The following is a 1,089-nucleotide window of genomic DNA, read 5'->3' as shown; positions in this document are numbered from 1 at the left end:
GCCAGCTAAATAAAGGGTTCTAATTACTGAAGGCACTAACTACTGATAGGCATAGTTAGCAAATGAAAGGTTTTGATGGAGAACAAATAGTGTATTTACCTTAATAGTGTTCAAAAGTAATCATATATATATATATATATATATATATCAGTTCATGACATCCAGTCTTACAAATTTCGTTTTTCTGGCGGACACACGTCCAGATCGTCCGCTCTCAAAACTCCGCCATCTCTCTTCCCACATCCACCACTGCTGGCAGCTCACCTCCAACTGCGCAACGCTATGCGCTGTTCATATCCAACTGCCCACACTACAATAGCGAATATTCCAACAATGCCACCCAGCCACAGACTGCACACAGCACACTGAAGAAGGATACGGCGTGACTTACACAAAATTTGGTATGATGAACATTCTAAATCTAGAAAAATGTAAGTTAATGCTTAAAAGAAAGATGAACAAACACCTAAAGTTCGAATACGGTATTTGTCGACTGACACAGTCACGCCGATTAAATATCTAGGAGAAACTTTGGAAAGTGGTATGAAGTGCAACGAGCGCGGTAGGACGGTAGTAGCGAAGGCGAATGGTCGATATATTGGGAGCCTTCTTGGGAAATGTAGCTCATCTATAACAGAAACTTGCTCTGATTAAAGGAAGACATTGAAGTAATTCAGAAACTTGCTGCTAGATTTTCTAGCGGTAGGTTCGATCAACATGCGCGTGGTACGGAAATGCTCCGTGTACCCAAACAAGAATTCGTAGAGTGAAGACGACGCTCTTTTTGTGAAATTCTGTTGGGAAAAAGTAGAGAACCGGCATTTGTGGCTAACTGGAGAAATTGCCGCCAATGTATACATTTCGCGTATGGAACGCGAAGATAAGAGAAATCATGTCTCATGCTGGGGCATACGGATAGCCATTTTTCCCTCGCTCCTTTTTCGAATGGAACGGGAAAGGCAATGACAAGCAGTGGTACAAGATACCCACCATCATGCACCGTTTCCTGGGTCGCTGATCACGTACTTAGGTGTAGATGTAGACGTCTGGAGTAACTCGATATGCCGTGCGAGTATAATTTCGTCAGAA

The sequence above is a fragment of the Schistocerca cancellata genome, chromosome 7 (genome assembly GCF_023864275.1).
Source record: "Schistocerca cancellata isolate TAMUIC-IGC-003103 chromosome 7, iqSchCanc2.1, whole genome shotgun sequence".
NCBI classification, from domain to species: domain Eukaryota; kingdom Metazoa; phylum Arthropoda; class Insecta; order Orthoptera; family Acrididae; genus Schistocerca; species Schistocerca cancellata.
Note: the sequence above shows the minus strand (reverse complement) of the source record.